This window comes from Saccostrea echinata, unplaced genomic scaffold (genome assembly GCF_033153115.1).
Source record: "Saccostrea echinata isolate AGI-Se365-2 ecotype Australia unplaced genomic scaffold, CSIRO_AGI_Sech_v1 ptg000061l, whole genome shotgun sequence".
NCBI classification, from domain to species: domain Eukaryota; kingdom Metazoa; phylum Mollusca; class Bivalvia; order Ostreida; family Ostreidae; genus Saccostrea; species Saccostrea echinata.
The window spans coordinates 2083084-2104275 of NW_026889810.1; the positions used below are offsets into that span (position 1 = coordinate 2083084).

The window sequence follows — 21192 nt, forward strand, 5'->3', positions numbered from 1 at the left end:
TTCGCACAAGTACTCTGAAGTTGACATTAAAAGGATGCTCGAGTTTCTAATTGACAATATCTATGTGGTTTTTGGAGACCAGGTCTTCCAACAATCTATTGGAATTCCCATGGGTACCAATTGCGCCCCGTTATTAGCACACCTTTTTTTGTATTCATATGAAGCAGAATTTGTCCAAAATCTTGTACGTGAAAAGAAAAAACACTTGCTGTGGCCTTCAACTCGACATTTAGATATAGCGACGACGTATTGTCAATTAACAATGGCTATTTCCATTCTTATGTCGATACGATATATCCTTGTGAACTTGAGATAAAAGATACCACAGTGTCTGACACATCTGTTTCATATTTGGATATTTTACTTGAAAAAGACGTTAATGGTAATCTAACAACCAAGCTTTATGATAAACGTGATGACTTTAACTTTTCAGTCGTCAACTTCCCTTACTTAGGCAGCAATATACCTTCATCACCTGCATACGGGGTATATATATCTCACAGTTGATTCGATACGCAAGAGCATGCTCTACGTATGTACAATTTCTAAAACGAGGTAAATTATTGACAAATAAGTTGATTAAACAAGAATATCAGCTGTCTCGTTTAAAGTCATCATTTCGTAAGTTCTATGGTCGATACAATGACCTTGTCAGCAAATACAATTTATCATTGAGTCAAATGCTGACTGACGTTTTTCACACTAATTGTTAGGCCATTATTTACACACTGAATTGTCGACGGATTTTTCCGTTATTTCCCGATCATGACAAGGAGCATACGGCAGGTGTGACCGGTCGGCAGGGGATGCTCACTCCTCCATGGCACATGATCCCACCTCTGATGTTTGGATGTCCGTGTTTGCTCTGCTCCTATTTCGTATTGATTAATGGACTTTTGAGCTTGAATACTGTTCGTTATCTCCATATATTTCATCAGAAAATTGACTGTTGGAAAAAAAATACTAATATTGCAGAACAGTGCAACTATACTATAAAGTCATGTATGAACATCTTTTCATTTTTCAGTTCAAGCATTACATTTTATAAACTGTTTTTTCCACATTGGGACTCCTTTTATTATTATTATTTTGCTTTGTGATATTGTCAATAAAATTATGCCTCGAAATAAAGTTTTCAAACTAAACAAAATATTCTAGGTATTGAAAAAAGTGTTTTAGATATTTAAGGTTTTGGACATCTATATATTAGATGTTTGAAAACAATTAAAGAAAATAGAGAGCTGACAATAATAGAAAGTTTAAAATGAAGGTGGAAAACAGACCTAATGAAGAATGGAGTGATAAACAGGCCTACCAGGCCCCAGTATCATGAAGCAGACTTAGAAATAAGTCAAATTTTTAATCGCCTGTAAAATGTTTATTGCTTAATAATTATTGAATTCAATATCAAAATTTGCAAATTACAATAATTTTGTGAATTGATATTGAAACATTTTAATTTTGAGTTGCTTGACTTCCACAACATTTAAGTATAATATAAAAATTTGGACTTGAGGTTAAGATGTTTCATGATCCCGGGGGGCAGATTTGTAAAAACCAAAATATCTTCAGATCAACTTTATAATATTTATTGGTAACAGAGAGAGAGAGAAAAAATATCATTGATGACCTTGTGCAATGATAGATATTAAAATTTATTCACTTTGACCTTGTGACACCAAATCTCCCAATTGTTTTTATTCTTTGACCAATTTTAAGGTTCACTGACCTTTGATAAGGGAGACAACTCTCATTGGGATGATAACTATTAAACTTTCCTATATAAACTTTGAAAAGGTCATTTCAGTCTTTTGCAGTATGAGGTTTGCTAAAGTTGTTTATTTTTAATGGAAGATATCTTTTGGAAAATCATTAGCTCAAAGCTTAAACTATATGAACTATAAAAGCTTAATCATATGACCAACTTCCTTAATTAAAAAAAAAATCATGTTCATATTTTTTTTAATAAAGGTTTAGACTTCAAATATAGGGTAATAGCTTTCAAACAAGCATATACATATATCCACTCCCTCTAATGTAGAAATGACACTGTAATAAATATCGAACAGCTTCTTTAAAATGCTAGCAATAAAATAACAGTAACAATGCTCAGGTCAACAAATAATCTTGATTACATTTCTAACTGAGCACTTCGTAAGACAGCCTCTCTCTATTTTCTGTAATCCAGGCATGCAAATTTACAACTTTAATGCGAGAAAAAAAATCAATAAAACCTGGGAAATTAACAAATTCTCTACCAGAAATGTAGTCGAACATTTTGGCATTGTTCAGTTCAGTCACCATTTCCAAAATGTCTGAGATTTTATTTGCTTCAGGTATTCTTGATCCTGATTTTTTTCTTATTGCATTGTGTTTGCAAATTCTCTTTAATTTCTTCTTGAATTTGAGTTGTGAGTGCAGCTTTCGGAACACTTGCAAATGTTGCATTGGCTCCTTGAGAGTAAATTTTTTTCTTCACAGTTTGGACCATAATTTCTAGTAAATTATCATTTGGAATGTTCTTTCCCATACCCCCTTGCAAATTTGCAGAGCAATTCCACTGATACTCATAGGCCATTTTTGGTGATAAGATGCAACTTATGTAGGCCAAATACCTAAACAGCCATAACTGATACTTGTTGTGTTTTCCAACACGGGAGAGAAGCATCTGATTTGCAGTATCCATAATCACAGATTCTAGCCTATATTCTGGTGTCGAGGAATCAAAAAATGGACTTTCCTTGACCTTTTCAAGAAGACTATTTAAAAGTTTCAAAGAGACAGAGTAAAATTTGGTGCGAATATGATGTAGTCCTAATTGTTGATTTACGTAAGGTAGTAATGAATCAAAAGAGACATCGTGTATTAAAGGGTTATTGTAAGACCGATGCCCATGACTACGGTTACGTCTCTGTGTATGGTTCAAAAGTCCTATCACATTTACATTGTTACACTGTGGACTGGAAAGATTTCCAACAGTATCGACATTGTCATTACATCCATAGGGAAAGGCTGTCCCTAGCTTTCTCATCCAAAATTCTTCTCGTTGTCTACGAAAAGGTGTACTCGGTGATGGACTATTTGTGTTGTGGTAAATCTTTTCTAGAATTCTGACTGTCATTGACAAAATAAAATGATCAGGTAAATTAAAATGTTTGTATAAAAGTTGCTGACCCCCATTATTTATCTGATATGACCTGATATTCTTTTATTGAGTGATCCCTTGGTTTCACCAACATAAACAAGTCCATTAAGATTGCATTCTATTCCGTAGACAACATTAGAAGATTTGCAGTTCAGATTTTCCCAAGTTATGGTACAGAAGCTCTGTCCAGTAAGATTACTGGTGAAAGAAGTGTTAGTTATCAAAATGTCACAGGTTTTACAATTTTTCGCAGAACATTTTGAAATAGATTGTTTTATTGATTTTTGTATTTTTATCACAAAGACACCCCAAAATTATCCATTATGTTTCACTCAATCAATGAAAGTTAAACTGGAATGTAAAATAGTGGATATCTTAACACATTTTAGTAATAAACAGAAAGAATTTAAAACAAAATAAACTTATGCCAAGTAATATGGCGTCTTTGTTTTGCCAAGTAATATGGCGTCTTCTTTGTTTATCTTCAGTAACGAAATCTCGCGGAATACTGTAGGCCTATATGTATTATTTGCATTTAGTGTTTTATTATTCTTGGGGAAACAAATTATCTAACCTAATGAATGTTTGTTTCATTTCATTTTAAACCTGGCCATGAAAACCCTAATGTTTACCAAATTTTAACACTTGAGTAATATTTTTTGAAACAAGTATTTAATGTCTTTTACACATTGTACCGCCGATTTGCATCGTCATAAATCAATGTCTATGATAGTTATTGCAAAGAAACTTGTACCTAATTGTCATCACAATTATGATAATACAAAGTAGAGGGTTATTTTATACAATTCACTATTAAATTCAAGTATTGAAAAAAATCAGTTTAACAACAATTCAAATCTTCCAAACTTGTTCTCAGTCTAAATGTTCTTGTTATGAGTTAAAATTTTACGTCTTTTTTTCCAAAAATTATTATTATTGACATCATCATTGTATATAAAATCACTATACAGATATGGTCTGTTAATGTCTGCACAAAATTCGGGCCAACCGAGACTGAAATTTCTTCATGCTCGATTCAGCTGGTCTATCATTTCTGATGGAAATTGATGAATTTTTGTGCACTCCATCTTTGTCGTAATGGTTGGGGTAGTGAATATCGGAAAAAGTCGCAACGCACTGTTTATGATTTCCGTATATGTTTGCCGATTAGCTCTCTTTTCCAATCAAATGTATTTTTATTTAGTTCAGGTTTTTATAGGTATTTTAGACATAATGTATAGATTTGTATATTACCAAGAAATTTTGATTCTATTATTTATCTAGAAACTTCAGCCCAATTCAATTTGTAAAATGCAAAGATTTGAATGTCCTTATATGCAAGAAGATTTGATGTGATGATTTGTTGCAACTAATGCTCCTTTTTGAATTATACTGTGTATTTAAAATGCACTGTGCCATTCATTACGTGTTGCATTGTCGAGTTTTGGGGGAGCCTGGAGTATGTGAGCTTGCTCACTTTTTCTTTCATTTTTCAAATACTCTCCCTGTCAAAATCTCAATCTCATACAATTTAAATGCCACTGTTTTAAGACAATTCACAACACCAACAGTATCTCCATAGGTTTTCTAGGACTGGACTCAACACTGATGTCATTGCCACCTAAACTTAAACAGACGCTGCATTCTTTTCAGACGCCGAAAGACTCATTACCAAAGTTCCAGCTACTCTTAACAATATGGAAATAGATCCCATTGTTGACAAAATATTCTAACAATGCCTTTTCCAAATAGTGCAATCAAATCAACGGGGGACGGCGATTGTTTGCTCAATTCTGTGTCAAATCTGTTGGTTGGTGACGGATCTTTGGCAGTGAAATTACTCTACATGACCTGCCTGGAAATGTACCTAATCAAAGACAAAATCCAAGACCACAAAGACTGGGCGAGTTTCCATCTCTTATCCCCAACCTGTGACACAGCTTGTTTGCGTCCGAGACAATACTTCTCCTTGTGGAACCTATTAGCTTTGAGTAATGTGGCCAAACTGCCAATGGATGTGATTTATCCTGCAGTAAACGGAGTCAATGACCTAGCATTCAAAAAGCTCAATATGTCAATTTGGTCTTAGGATCCATTGAGCAGTGACCCGATCAAAGTGATGTTGTCCAGCTCATTTCAACCAAGGCCAAAAAAAAAAAAACCCACACAACTGTGGACTCCCAACCATTTTGTGCCAGTTGTGCCCCAGTCAAGTACAAACGTTACTCCTTATCAAAAAATTTAATTTAGCTTCAAGTTTCAAGAGAAGATGTCGAAGCCTATGCAGAAACAACATCCAATGAATCAAAGCAAGAAGTCGTCCATCACCTCCATTTTCCATAGGATCCAAATCATCCCACTCCCCCTCTCCGTTTGTACCATCACTACCTAAATTGAAAAAAAAAAGACCACGAGTCAAAAGCACATCTCCATCTTCAAAAAATAATATACCAAAACCATTATCGCAAATCGCTTTTCAGTATTCCAGGATGACGAGGACTCTATTGATGAAGTGAAATGTTACCAGGATGAAGAGGATCAGCGGGACACACCAGTATAAAAGAACACCTTCCAAATGGCCAATTTCTATCTATTGACGCCGCCTTCAAAATTGTTACCACATCGACACCATAGGACTTTGTAAATAACTAACCACCTGGCCCTAAAGAAAACGTAATATTACCTATTGTGACTAAAAACATATATGATTATCGGATTTTCCGCGATGCGAGTGTGCCTAAACTGAATGTGACTTAATATTACCAATTGTGACTATACATACATATATGACTACCAAATATTATTATATGCACTGTATATATGTACAAACAAAGGTTTAGAATTGTACTAGAAAAATCGAGTCTGGGCCCTGGTAGGGCGTCGTATGGTAACTCAATAAGAACAGTTTTCTTGTACATTCGATAAAATAAACTGTAGATGTTGTTATTAGATATTTACTCCTTATGTACTCGGTTTTATACCCGTGATTAGAGGTAGAATTTATAACGTGTGTATAAAAGAGTCTGGCGCAGGTGATTAATGAAGATTAATTTGATATCTTCTGTGCAAATCTGTAAGAGGAGTTTGTTCTCTAACTGAATTTTGCTTGGGAAAAATGTGTGATGGCTAGGTTTTAATACAGATTACAATATTGAGTGGAAAACATCCTCAAATGTGTCGGTAAGTTGAACTTTTCGTGAAATATTTTGTACTCAAGTAATACTCTGACTTTTCCCAAGCACATTCCGGGTACACAAGAATACGATGAATTTATTTATATAACAAAATGTTAATAAATTAAGTTGAAAGGCTGCGCCGAAGCGATTTATGTGAAACACTTCAAAACATTATAAATGACCGTTATCTGATCTACGGAATCTTGTGATATTATAGCAAATATCTATACTTATAAATTTATAAATTCTGCAAATAAGCTCCGAAACAGGTACACCAGAGTTCTCACCAACACCTTTGTGAATACACTAGATACAAGATGATTTCCGTAAACTATATTCAGATTTCACTCGCATAGTAAGTATCGTGCATTAAATTAAAAGTCTACTTTCATTTTCTATAAACGGCCTTGAAATAGCAAAAACGTGAGTACGGTGACGGTTCCGGTTGGCGGATCTAAGTTACTGGCAATTTTTAATGAAACTGACAACAAGCAATCCTTTATTTATTTCATAAAACACCATCAATCAATTATTCAATCAAAACTTGCTTTAAATGATATAAAAGAAATAAGTTGTGATATCCGATTAAAAAGGAAAATGTGCAAATTATTTTCGTCATTCACCGATCATAATATTGACGGAAACTTCTAGAACATCATTTAGCATCGAGTCCGATGTTAAAAAGAAAAACGATTATAGCTGCACTGTTAAGCCTCAACCTTGTCATATTTTAAGGTCAGTATTAAACATTTACTTATTTTATATTTATAACTAATATTTAGCATTTTAATTAAGAATTCAGTTTTATTCAAAATTAAAAGTTTAATTTATTAATCGTGAAATTAAAGTTGGGATCTAATTATTTATTGTAAAAGGAATAATTAAAGAACATCATATTATTAGGTATTAATTCCCTTAAAAGTTAATTAAGTCGGAAAATAAATATCATACTTCACCGCATTATTAAAGTTAAGTATACGATTAAAATTGTGCTTTTTTTTCCTTCCATAACATTTTATTATATTCTACTTATGTTGAAATGTAACGGACGCCATAACTCTTTGTAATATTTTAGTACCGGAAATGTAAGTTTTCGACATGGCCGTCAATGTTTAATGGCGGGCCGTCAATGTTTAATGGCGGACCATTGTATTGTTTCTTTATTATCAATTTAAGTTACTTGGTAATTTTATACAAATTAATATTTTATATTTTTTATCTTACTATTAATTAATTATAATACTTTGTAAATTCAGCAATCTTTATTATGTTGTAATATACTCACTTACGCTCGGGACACGAGACAATAAACTTTGTTAAGCCTCAACCTTGTCATATTTTAAGGTCAATAAGGATCATCCAAAGGACCAAGGACATAGGTGTTGCTGGGTGTGAGGCACACGCCGTAGAGCTATTCCCCAGGCGAGACCAATTCTACGCCGTAATACGTTGTAAAAGCTCCAAAATATTTCTCATATGGAAAGATATTTTTCAATATTATTCGCAGAAGGTGGACACATAATTCAATTTAAACTCTTACTTATTTCACTGTAATTTAATAGCCAGTCCAAACTGCTCATGTGGACTATTAGAAGATTCATTATTATTCAATAATTTGTATATTATATTTATAGATGTGCATTTGATGCTATCCGGTATTGATTCATTCTCTGATCAACATACTTTTTAAAAGGAATGTGGTAGATTTTCTTTAAAAAATCTAAGTTTTTTTTATGTTAGTTTTATTGATTGACTACACGTTGTTTAACGTCCCGTTCGAGAATTTTTCACTCATATAGAGATGTCACCATATACCGGTGAAAGGCTTCAAATTTAGACCCAGGGCCATTGAGCATTGTTAGGGTTCTTTATCGTGCGAACGCCTACCGTGACACAGGGCCTCGTTTTTGAAGGTCTCATCCGAAGGACCCACAATTAACTTTCACTTCAAAGCGCTAAGCGCTTTGCGAAGGAACAGTTGCTACCTATTTTTTATGGACTTAGGTTAGTCGCTGCCGTGACCCGAACACACGACCTTTCGAGCACGGAGCGAGCGCTCTACCGACTGAGCTACCGTGACGACTATCAGTAGAATTGTATTTTGCGTATCAAGAATTTTCAGTCTTTGACACTACTAAATTTGTAACAGAAGATAACTGTACTTGTCTTATGGCAATTTTATAGAATCCTGTATAAGGAGAAGACTGTCCAAGGTGTAGAACTTGTGTCTTATCCTTTCGACTTTGGCAATAAAATATGTTTATCAATTCAAACGTTTTCTATACAATGCTAATGTTGTAACAAAAGCTAAAAATAAAGAATAGGGACTCGCGCCTGTCCGAGGGCGAAAGTCTAGGGATGTGCACAAAACACTCATGCAGAAAAGAAAAGCGCTCTAGCAACATCCTTCACACAAAATAAAAGTTCAAATTACGGTGGGGACGTCCTGTTAAGACACTTCGTGATACTGGAGCTAGTATTTCTGTGGTCAACAATGATTTTATTTCTAATACGTCATATGCTAGAGAAAACCTGCCCACAACTCATGGTCGTATCAAGGGAGTGACGGTAAACTTTTTGAATGTGATAGGGGTCCTCCCAGTTGTTATAGTTATGGACAGTGCTCAGAGGGGTGGGGCTAAAACCACCAAAATTAATGCAATCTTTTAAAAATCTTCTTTACTCCTGGACATCAAGCAGCCAAACTGTTGGCATGATGTAATAAGCATTGAGCCCTCTACCAAAATTGTGAAATTCATGGCCCCAGGGTCAGGGGTTCTGGTGCTAGGGTGTGGGCTCTATAGATCATATAGTGAAAGTGCATTATTTCTTTGAAAATCTTCTTCTCTGCTCCTGGGTACTAAATTAACGAAGTGCATAGTTATGTTGAGCAAGAGTGCCTCATACAAAATTGTGAATTTCATGGCCCCAAGGTCATGGGTCCTGGTGTTCGGGCAGGGCTATATAGATCATATAGTGATAAAGCATTATTTCTTCAAAAATCTTCTTCCCTGCTCATGGGTATTAAATAAGCCAAGTACATAGTTATGATGAGCAAGGCTGCCTCTTACAAAATTGTGAATTTAATGGCCCCAGGGTCAGCGGTTCTGGTGTAAAGGCGGGGCTCTATTGATTATATAGTGAAAATGCAGTAAATCTTTGAAAATCTTCTTCTCTCCTTGGGGGTATTAAATAAACTAACCAAGTAGTTAATGATCAGGTAGACTTGGAAATAATAGATGCTCACTCCTCCATGGCACCTGATCCCACTTCTGATGTCTTAAGAGGTCCGTGTTTGGTCCGCTCCTATTTTGTAATGTTTAATTGACTTTTGAGCTCGAATAATGTTCGTTATCTCCACATATTTCATGAATAAAATTGAAACAAAAATAATTTATCTTTTTTAATGTTGTTCAAATGCCAAGCGAAGCCAATGTGAGAGGTAATAATAAGGGGTGAAAAAAATACACATCTTGTTAAAGGTCTGCATGGTAATAGTGATAAATGGGGGGCAGATAGATACTAGACCAATTATTTTGGTGATCTTAATCGTACTATTTTTCTTGCCTTTGGGCAACAAAGCTTCATTTATTAGTTTATGGATCTTCTAAATTGTTGTACTCAGGTGACAGTTAAGGCCCTTGGGCCTCTTGTTTTCAGTGGTTCTAGAGTTTTTCCAACACTGTCCTATATTTTCTTTATTATTTCCAACGTTCAGCGTCACGGTAGCTCAGTCCTTAGAGCGCGCAGTCCGTAGAGAAGGTCTTGGGTTCGGACCCAGGCCGAAACTGACAACTAAAAAAAGGTAACAACTGTTTTCTTTTGCGCTCGGCACTTGGGAGTGAAAATTGTTGAGACTTAAAATTCGGGGCTCCGTGTTACGACAGGCGTTGGCAGGATAAGGATCCCTTACTGCTTAATGGCCCTGAGTGCCGAGTAAAGGTCTAAATTTTAAATTCCTTCACCGCGGTATATGATGTGATTTCTATGTGGGTGAAAAATTCTCGAATGGGACGTTAAACATCACACCATCAATCAATCTTGCTTTGATTCGAGAGTCTGGTTGGTCTTATTTCCGAGCTTATTTGTACCTTATTTCAACACCTCAAATCAATTGTAATGAAAACACCAGTTTCAACAAACATCAAAGTTTATTAGACTTTGCATATACACACACAAAAAGTAGTTGTATAAAAACGGTACATTTCTGCCTTGTAGAAAGAATCCTAACCTACTGAACTGAAAAATCAGCCCCAACCTAGGGTACAGAAAATCTTTGATCAATGATACCTGCCGCGAATACAAAATGTATTAGATTATAATACATGCATTGTATTTGTGTACAGGTTAACCTGTATTACCCCAACAAAACAATTCTTCAACAGAAAATCTGTGCAATGAGTGCACATATTTACTCTGTATAACAATTTTATTTAAGGACCACCGCTATATAGATTTTAAAAAAGAAGAATCTTACCACATCTCCTTAAAAACTATAAAACTTTCATTTCTTATAGTGAGCCACTCTCACGAGAATGTGAACCAGTTTTATCTCACAATGATCGGTCCATATCTCCAGAAAACCAATTCCAACCCTTCCAGTGCTCCAAGATTTAGCAAAGGAGGCTTACAGTCCAACTCCTCATCTGGAAAACATTTGGGATTACAGAAAACTAGGACTGTCCTCAAATGTGCAACTGGTTGGACAGAGCCCCCATGTGTTCAAGTTGTTCAGAGAGGAGGGGGGAAGTCCTGATGACATATAAGGAATTTCCTGGCCCCTGAAATCCCCCGCCTATCAGAAAGTGTGTATGAGTGCACTGGCCAGTGCCTACTATTAGGACGCCTAGCAAAGACACAGATGCCCGTCAAAGGAGCGAGATTATATTAAGCCGTGGAAATAGATCTTCGAAAATGTTATGAAGGAAGAAAGCTTTCAGCCTCAAACCTTCATTGGTTGAGGAATCATCTTCAGAAGGGAAGAAAATTTCCCGAGATATCAACCAAAAAGACCAGTGATTTCGGAAGTGATGGTCTCCCAGATGAAGGATCTGCTGTGTCATTTCCATCAATACAGCCATTGCAGAATCATATGAGAAGTCCAACATAACAGTCCACGGTAGGGCTGCGTATTGAGCTAAATATTTCGATACGATACGATACAATATTTTTTAAAGCGATATGCGATATATTGGATTATTTATTAAGTCTTTCACAAATGTCTTGTAAATGACATTTAATGCATAAATTTGATAAAAACTGGGTGAGTCTAACATAACATGTTAAAATATAGTTGTCTATGTATTTTGTAAAAGTTATTTAAGATGTACTATCTCCTTAAGTTTTGTTTCATTATTGACCAGTTTTAATTCAAAACAGTTAAAAATAATCCTCGGTATAACTGAAATTCCCAACTTTTTTTTTACAGAATTATAAGGAAAACTGCTTGTCCGATACGTATTGGAAGTCATTTTTTCGATACGATACATTCCTGAAAATCGATACGTATTGAATATTCGATATATTGACACAGCCCTAGTCCACGGTAATTTTGATGAATGTTTATTACTTTTGTTGGTGTAATTTCTTTTATTAAATCTCTGAATACTTTTTATATTGCATCATTTTTGCAAGCAAGGAGTTGTCCGTTCACTCTGCTTTTCATAAACTCTCAGGATAAAAATGAATATGACATAATTGAAAGTATAAACAGTTGTTTTTCAGCAGTAATTTCCATATTTATTTGGGATATTTAAAGAAATGTAAAAGGTAAAAACGAACAGTGATCGGTCTCAAATATCTATAAACAAAACAAATATGTGAAGAGGACAAAAAAAATCAGAGTCCTAGATGTTCCAAAGGTGGGATCAGGTGCCTAGAAACTGTCTGAAAGAAATACAGATTACAAATACATATCTCTACATATAGAGATTGTCACCCGCGTGGCGCAGTGGTTAGAGCGTTCGCTCTAAGAGTTGCGGAGTAAGGATTTGATCCTTACGTCACGAGTTCGAATCACACTGTGGGACGTGGAGACCGGTCCTTAGGATGAGACTGTATAAACCGAGGTCCCGTGTCGCAGTAGGTGCTGGCACGAAAAAGATCCCTCACTGCTCAATGGCCCCGAGTGTCGAGTATAGGTCTGAATTTGCAGCTCTCCACCGGCAAGTGGTGGCGTCTCCATATGAGTGAAAAATTCTCGAGAGGGACGTTCAACAACAAACAGACAAACAAAAACAGAGATTGGAAAAGATCTGATAAAATAAAGTTTTTTTTCACTTGTGAATGTACTTAATTCCCTAGTATTTTCAGCTATATTGAATTAAAAAACTGATTACTAAAATGAGAAGTAAATCGTACTTTTAAACCTACGGTGCGTTACGTAAATAAATATTATTAAACGGGCAACAAATTATCTGCCGTAAAACAGTCCTAGTTTTGGGATTATTTTCTCTATAACACCAGGTTAAACCATCATTATTTTTAGCCAAGCATCATTCAAAACAAACCAAATAAATTCAAGTTTTCTCAAAAGGACATTTTTATCATGACAACTTTTCATCTGACAAATAAAAGCATAACATACGATTAATTCAACTGAATTTAAGGTACATCTTTTCAGAGAGGAATATGCATTCAGAAGACTTAAAATGTCCTTTTCATTAAATTAATTTTTTCCTAACGTAGAAACCGATTGGCGACCTTTTAGTGAAAGTTAACCTTTTTATTATTTTTATTTTTTTTTACACGCATGTGTCACTATCGCCGTTTTGTACGAGAAAGGTTTGAACAATAAAAACCACATGCAATGGCCAGTGCACCTTTCACAGCATTTTGAAAGATATACGGTAGACAACGTCCGTGAATATTTTTTTTAATAAATAAAACTGTGTCCCATAATCACACTGTTGATGCTGCATCCAAGATATTCAATTTGTTTCAAGTCAAATCTTGGCCACTAAATAACAGACCAAAAATGAATCAAAATGAGTAAACTATGTAAAAAAATTAATTATTTTTAAAAAATACTTTATTTACCAAGACATTGCCTTTCAACTAAAAAATAGCATTATGTCATTACTTTTAGGTCACAGTACATTGTATCAAGAAAGACAATTTAAATCTGCAGGCGTTTAAAATATTACTCATTAACTTCTTAACATTCTCTCTATCATTCTCTCTCTTTCCTCGCCCTCTTAAAATAGATATTTTATTGCACTTCCATAAATGTAAAAAATATGTTAAAAAAAAAAAAAGTGAAAAAAAAAAAAACATTCCAGGACTCGAACCCATTCTCAGGTAAAATAATTCGTTAGGAGTCCACCAGCATAACCACTAGACCATTTCAGACACTATTGCTCCGTTTGTTATTTTATGTATAAATTTTGCATTTCGTATGGAAAATAATTTTTATTCAATTTTTGTGTTTTTCAAAAACATGCCTCTTTGAAACAAGAATCGGAAATGGCAGTTTTGAAGAAAATTCCTGCCTCTTCGTGCATATATCAAAATTATTCTGTTTCAAGGAGGCGATTTTTCAGAACAACAGGGATTCCCTATTTAAAACAAGAGGCCCAAGGGCCTTAACGGTCACCTGAGTACAATACAACAATTTAGAGGATCCATAGAGTATTAAAATGAAAGGTGAAGCTTTGTTGCCCAAAAGCAAGAAAAATAGGGTGATCAGGATCAACAAAATAATTAGTCTAGTATTCATTAATAGTTTATAGATTAGGTTCTAATCTGTTCCTCATTTATCATTATTACCATAAGTATATTAACAAACTATCAGTGCTTCTATACTCTTTTAATTCCTTGTTGTAATCTCTTACATTGGCCTCTCTTGGTCTTTGATGAACATTTAATAAGACAAGTTATTTTTGTCTCATTTTTATTTATCTATTACTTACAAGTCCACCTGATCATTAAAACTATGAAAATACTTTTTGTATTATACAATAAAAATTCTTGCATAATTCTCTTATTCTATTAACCTTTCAAGTACATTATTTACAGTGATTAATTATCAAAAGTAAACGGCAAAGGGGAATAACTCCTCTCAGTAGAATGCAAATTGAGCCATGGCTAGGACCAGAACACTTGACCAAATGGTCCAGATGTTCAAAAATGTGGTAAAAATACCCTTCCTTATTACAACTTTTACTCTTTTTGCCTCTGATATGCCCAAGTGCAGAGAAGATTTTTAAGGAAATAATGCATTTTTCCAACAGATTCACTATATTATCAATAGAGCCCCCCCCCCCTTCACCACCAAGAAACACCAGAGCCTCTCACCCTGGGACCAGAAGTTTGCTCTTCATAAGTAATCATTTTCTTTACATGTATCTGCTTAACATTAAGGAGCTGACAGGATTATTTAATAGAATTAATGCATTTTCACTATATTATCAACAGCCCCACCCTTACACCAGCACATCTGACCCAGGGGTCATGCAATTCACTACTCTGGAAGAAGCACTCTTGCTCATCATAACTATATACTTAGCTTCTCTGCTTTTTAACCAGAAGCAGAAAAGAATATTTTCAAAGACATTTTGCTTTTTCACTATATAATCAATAGAGCCCCCCCCCCCTTTTCACCAGAACCCTTGACCCTGGGGCCATGAAATTCATAATTTTAGAAGAGGCATCCTTGCGTATCATAACAATGTACTTAGTTTGTTTAAATAATACCCAGGGGCAGAGAAGAAGATTTTCAAAGAAATAATTCACCTTCACTATAGGAGCTATATAGCCCCAACCTAGCACCAGAACCCCTGTCCCTGGGGCCATGAAATTCACAATTTTGGAAGAGGCGTCCTTGCTTATCATAACAATGTACTTTGTTTGTTTAAATAATACCCAGAAGCAGAGAAAAAGATTTTTAAAGCATTAATGCATTTTCACTATATTATAAATAGAGCCCAGTCCTAACATCAGAACCCCTGACCCAGGGGCCATGAAATTCACAATTTTGGTAGAGTCACTCTTGCTTATCATAACTATGTATTTCATTTGTTTAAATAATACCCAGGAGTAGAGAAGAAGATTTTGAAAGAAATAATGCACTTTCACTATATGATCTATATAACCCCCCCCCCCAGCACCAGAACCCCTGACCCTGGGGCTATGAATTTCACAATTTTGTTAGAGTCACTCTTGCTTATCATAACTATGTATTTAAAATGTTTAAATAATACCCAGGAGTAGAAAAGAAGATTTTCAAAAAGAATGCACTTTCACTATATGATCTATATAGCCCCGTCCTAGCACCTGAACCCCTAATCCTGGAGCTATGAATTTCACAATTTTGGTAGAGTCATCCTTGCTTATCATAACTATGTATTTCATTTGTTTGAATAATACCCAGGAGTAGAGAAGAAGATTTTCAAAGAAATAATGCACTTTCACTATATGATCTATATAGCCCCCCCCCCCCCCACCAGATCCCTTGACCCTGGGCTATGAATTTCACAATTTTGGTAGAGTCACTCTTGCTTATCATAACTATGTATTTAATTTGTTTTAATAATACCCAGGAGTAGAGAAGGAGATTTTCAAAGAAATAATGCACTTTCACTATATGATCTATATACCCCCCCCCCCTCCCAGCACCAGAACCCCTGATCCTGGGGCCATGAATTTCACAATTTTGGTAGAGTGACCCTTGCTTATCATAACTATGTATCTAATTTGTTTAAATAACACCCAGGAGTAGAAAAGAAGATTTTCAAAAAGAATGCACTTTCACTATATGATCTATATAGCCCCGTCCTAGCACCTGAACCTCTAACCCTGGAGCTATGAATTTCACAATTTTGGTAGAGTCATCCTTGCTTATCATAACTATGTATTTAATTTTTTTCAATAATACCCAGGAGTAGAGAAGAAGATTTTCAAAGAAATAATGCACTTTCACTATATGATCTATATAGCCCTGCCCTAGCACCAGCACCCCTGACCCTGGGGCCATGAATTTCACAATTTTGGTAGAGTCACTCTTGCTTATCATAACTATGTATTTCATTTGTTTTAATAATACCCAGGAGTAGAGAAGGAGATTTTCAAAGAAATAATGCACTTTCACTATATGATCTATATAGCCCCCCCCCCCCCAGCAGCAGAACCCCTGACCCTGGGGCTATGAATTTCACAATTTTGGTAGAGCCACTCTTGCTTATCATAACTATGTATCTAATTTGTTTAAATAATACCCAGGAGGAGAGAAGAAGATTTTGAAAGAAATAATGCACTTTCACTATATGATCTATATAGCCCCACCCTAGCACCTGAACCCCTGACCCTGGGGCCATGAATTTCACAATTTTGGTAGACTCATCCTTGCTTATCATAACTATGTATTCAATAATACCCAGGAGTAGAGAAGAAGATTTTGAAAGAAATAATGCACTTTCACTATATGATCTATATAGCCCCCCCCCCCCAGCACCAGAATCCCTGACCCTGGGGCTATGAATTTCACAATTTTAGTAGAGTCACTCTTGCTTATCATAACTATGTATTCAATTTGTTTCAGTAATACCCAGGAGGAGAGAAGAAGATTTTGAAAGAAATAATGCACTTTCACTATATGATCTATATAGCCCCGCCCTAGCACCAGAACCCCTGACCCTGGGGCCATGAATTTCACAATTTTGGTAGAGGGCTCAATGCTTATTACAATCATGTCAACAGTTTGACTGCTTGATGTCCAGGAGTAAAGAAGAAGATTTTTAAAGATTGCATTAATTTTGGTGGTTTTAGCCCCACCCTTCAAGCCCCAGGGGGGCAGGGACAATGAAATTCACAAATTTTGTTCCCCTTTACACATAGATGCTATATGCAAAAATTGGCTGAAATTGGTTCAGCGGTTTCAGAGAAGAAGCTGAAAATGTTCAAATGTTAACACACGACGCACGACGACGGACGAAATCAGATAGCAATAGGTCACCTGAGTGACTCAGGTGACCTAAAAACAGAAAATCTGATATATTTTGCTGTGTGACTAATTTACACTTCATTTAATGGCAAATTGGAAGTCAATATGCAGCTTCCAAATATTTTTTGTACATTGTGCTGTATATACCGTTATACCTTATGAAAAAAATTAATATCGTTTTCAGTAACTTAAAATTCTTCTTTTAATCTGCTACACATTTAGGGAAAATAACAAAAGAACTACAACACCCTCTTTTGTATCACAACACTGTCATCTACCAAAAGTGGAAGAGCGCAAATAGTAAGTATTAATACTTTGTCATTCGGGTCTTTAGCACCTGACACAACGTCAGGAATTTCTACTAAACGTTATAACGCTAAAATTGACGTCGAAAGGGATTGTTCCGACATGTGCTGTATGTGAATTTAGAGAACAATTAATCACATTGAACTAATAGTAATCTGTAGACAGAACCTTGGCTAAAAGTATTTTCTTATTATTTAAGCAATTCATCGAGATGAGAATTATGTTTCTAATTTTCTGTCATTGTGTTTTCTATTCCATGTGAAAGTCAAGCCATGCCAACTCTACAAATGCAGATTATATTGAATTAAAATAATGTACCCTCCACGGATATCTGTCCAGTTGTATACAGAGATGCTTCATAAAGTTCAAAGTCAGGTATCTCACTGTTTACTATCATTCTGCATTTCTCGGTTTTTGACATAAACCGGTTTGCCTAGGGAATTTTTCCCCCAACTATTCATTGTTTACAGAAAAACATAGGCACACGGGTATTATCAACGGGAGTATCTGTGCGACTGTTCCGTGGTACGATTTGCTGAAGAGATTATGTCAGACGGCGGAATATTCGTACGGGGCGCTTCTGCACGTGGATGCCAAGGAGACCAAAGATGTCTCGAACATTGGAGGAAGCTGGGAGTCGGTCGTTTGTCACAACATATGGGTACGTTTGTGTTTGAACATAGATTTAAGAACTTTGAAAGACTATAAATTATATAGGTAGAAAAGCAACTAAACACTAGTACTAAACACTATCACTACTAATATATAGATTAAGGTGAGGTTCAAAAGAACTAAACACTCTCACTGTCACTCGCATGGCGCATACACAGTTCCACAAAGACGTACGAAGTGTCCTGTTCAGATCAGCACCCCTGACCCTGGGGCCATGAATTTCACAATTTTGGTAGAGTCACTCTTGCTTATCATAACTATGTATTTCATTTGTTTTAATAATACCCAGGAGTAGAGAAGAAGATTTTCAAAGAAATAATGCACTTTCACTATATGATCTATATAGCCCCCCCCCCCCAGCAGCAGAACCCCTGACCCTGGGGCTATGAATTTCACAATTTTGGTAGAGCCACTCTTGCTTATCATAACTATGTATCTAATTTGTTTAAATAATACCCAGGAGGAGAGAAGAAGATTTTGAAAGAAATAATGCACTTTCACTATATGATCTATATAGCCCCACCCTAGCACCTGAACCCCTGACCCTGGGGCCATGAATTTCACAATTTTGGTAGACTCATCCTTGCTTATCATAACTATGTATTCAATAATACCCAGGAGTAGAGAAGAAGATTTTGAAAGAAATAATGCACTTTCACTATATGATCTATATAGCCCCCCCCCCCTCAGCACCAGAATCCCTGACCCTGGGGCTATGAATTTCACAATTTTAGTAGAGTCACTCTTGCTTATCATAACTATGTATTCAATTTGTTTCAGTAATACCCAGGAGGAGAGAAGAAGATTTTGAAAGAAATAATGCACTTTCACTATATGATCTATATAGCCCCGCCCTAGCACCAGAACCCCTGACCCTGGGGCCATGAATTTCACAATTTTGGTAGAGGGCTCAATGCTTATTACAATCATGTCAACAGTTTGACTGCTTGATGTCCAGGAGTAAAGAAGAAGATTTTTAAAGATTGCATTAATTTTGGTGGTTTTAGCCCCACCCCTCAAGCCCCAGGGGGGCAGGGACAATGAAATTCACAAATTTTGTTCCCCTTTACACATAGATGCTATATGCAAAAATTGGCTGAAATTGGTTCAGCGGTTTCAGAGAAGAAGCTGAAAATGTTCAAATGTTAACACACGACGCACGACGACGGACGAAATCAGATAGCAATAGGTCACCTGAGTGACTCAGGTGACCTAAAAACAGAAAATCTGATATATTTTGCTGTGTGACTAATTTACACTTCATTTAATGGCAAATTGGAAGTCAATATGCAGCTTCCAAATATTTTTTGTACATTGTGCTGTATATACCGTTATACCTTATGAAAAAAATTAATATCGTTTTCAGTAACTTAAAATTCTTCTTTTAATCTGCTACACATTTAGGGAAAATAACAAAAGAACTACAACACCCTCTTTTGTATCACAACACTGTCATCTATCAAAAGTGGAAGAGCGCAAATAGTAAGTATTAATACTTTGTCATTCGGGTCTTTAGCACCTGACACAACGTCAGGAATTTCTACTAAACGTTATAACGCTAAAATTGACGTCGAAAGGGATTGTTCCGACATGTGCTGTATGTGAATTTAGAGAACAATTAATCACATTGAACTAATAGTAATCTGTAGACAGAACCTTGGCTAAAAGTATTTTCTTATTATTTAAGCAATTCATCGAGATGAGAATTATGTTTCTAATTTTCTGTCATTGTGTTTTCTATTCCATGTGAAAGTCAAGCCATGCCAACTCTACAAATGCAGATTATATTGAATTAAAATAATGTACCCTCCACGGATATCTGTCCAGTTGTATACAGAGATGCTTCATAAAGTTCAAAGTCAGGTATCTCACTGTTTACTATCATTCTGCATTTCTCGGTTTTTGACATAAACCGGTTTGCCTAGGGAATTTTTCCCCCAACTATTCATTGTTTACAGAAAAACATAGGCACACGGGTATTATCAACGGGAGTATCTGTGCGACTGTTCCGTGGTACGATTTGCTGAAGAGATTATGTCAGACGGCGGAATATTCGTACGGGGCGCTTCTGCACGTGGATGCCAAGGAGACCAAAGATGTCTCGAACATTGGAGGAAGCTGGGAGTCGGTCGTTTGTCACAACATATGGGTACGTTTGCGTTTGAACATAGATTTAAGAACTTTGAAAGACTATAAATTATATAGGTAGGAAAGCAACTAAACACTAGTACTAAACACTATCACTACTAATATATAGATTAAGGTGAGGTTCAAAAGAACTAAACACTCTCACTGTCACTCGCATGGCGCATACACAGTTCCACAAAGACGTAGGAAGTGTCCTGTTCAGATCTGTCCAGCGTAATACTGCACCCAGGCCTCGTCCAGTTTCTTCTGTGTGGTTGATGAAGAACGCCTGACATCCCCTGAAGAGGTTGTCTCTGGACACACGTGTCTCCAGCAGCTTTGCCTCCTGTAGTAGAAGAGGGACCAGCTTGTAGAAGGTGCATCCCCGATTTCCAGACTTGCCGTTGACCCTGTGATGCCAACCTTAAATAAATACTAATTTATTTCATTAATGACAAAAAATACTAAACATTTGAAATACTTAAAAATTATATTATAAGGTCACCTGAGTCACTCAGGTGACCTATTGCTATCCGTTTTCGTCCGTCGGCGTGCGTTAACATTTAAACATTTTTAGCTTCTCTGAAACTGCTTAACGAATTTCAACCAAATTTGGCGTATAGCATCTATGGGTGAAGGGGAACATAAATTATGAAATTCATGGTTCCTGCCCCCCCCCCCCCCTGGGACCTGAGGGGTGGGGCTAAACTCACCAGAATTAATGCAGTCTTTAAAAATCTTCTTTACTCCTGGACATCAGGCATTCAAACTGTTGGCATAATTGTAATAAGCATTGAGCCCTCTACCAAACTTGTGAAATTCATGGC

The 21192-nt window shown here is 35.9% G+C and overlaps 1 pseudogene; it reads right to left on the bottom strand.

Moving 5' to 3' along the window:
• Nucleotides 1-2139: 2139 nt before the first annotated feature.
• Nucleotides 2140-11402, bottom strand: LOC133175183 (uncharacterized; annotated as a pseudogene).
• Nucleotides 11403-21192: the final 9790 nt, after the last annotated feature.